This window comes from Capra hircus, chromosome 22, assembly GCF_001704415.2.
Source record: "Capra hircus breed San Clemente chromosome 22, ASM170441v1, whole genome shotgun sequence".
In the NCBI taxonomy this organism is placed as follows: Eukaryota; Metazoa; Chordata; class Mammalia; order Artiodactyla; family Bovidae; genus Capra; species Capra hircus.
In genome coordinates this window covers 16168276-16169070 of record NC_030829.1, presented here as the reverse complement: position 1 = coordinate 16169070, position 795 = coordinate 16168276, and positions in this window count along the sequence as shown.

Genomic DNA, 795 nt, shown 5'->3' with positions numbered 1-795 from the left:
GGTTGGGACTTTGGGTTCTCACTGCTGAGGGCCAAGGTTCAATCCCTGTTCAGGAAACTGGGATCCTTCAGTCAGTGCAGGATGGCCACACACACACACAAAATAAATAATAAGTATATATTAAAAAATTGTCTCTACGTTCCCTCATTTCTACTGCCTTCTCAGGATAAAGCCTCTTGCTTTTCCTACTCTTCAGAACTGTTCTCTATCTGCTAAATGGAATGCAGTTTGACTTATGAATTGCTGATTAAAGCCCAGAGATCTTTAAAATTTACTTTAATTTCGTTAACAGGAGGAAACATTGGAAGCTCTGGTCAGGAAGTTTGTTTGCCTGTGGACTGGGAATGAGCAACTACTGGTTGTGGTGGTGATGAGGAAAGGGACTGCCGTGAACTCCTTTAGGTTTTGATTCCTCACCTTGAAGGGAGCACCAGAGAGTAATGAGTGGCTCCTTTAACAGCTCCTCCTGGCCAGCCCGGTCAACTAAATCGTGCTGGTCCCTTTTTGGACCCCCGGTTTTGATCCCGTCCTTCCCTGGAGGGAGGGAGCCCTGGAGGGAAGCCCTGCACACACATTGGGAGTGGGAGTAGAAAGACGGGACAAACTGATGGAGCTCTGTGGCACGAACAGAAGACAGGCGTCCAGTGCCTTAGGTGGGGATGTGTGGGGCCAAGCCCCTCGGGCTGCGCTCAGAGGCCTGCCATCAAGGCACTGGGGCCCGGGAGAAAGAGAGACGCTGGCCCTCCCAGCTTCCTAGAGAGGCCGAGAGGCCCGGGGCGGTGACGCGCGTGCGCG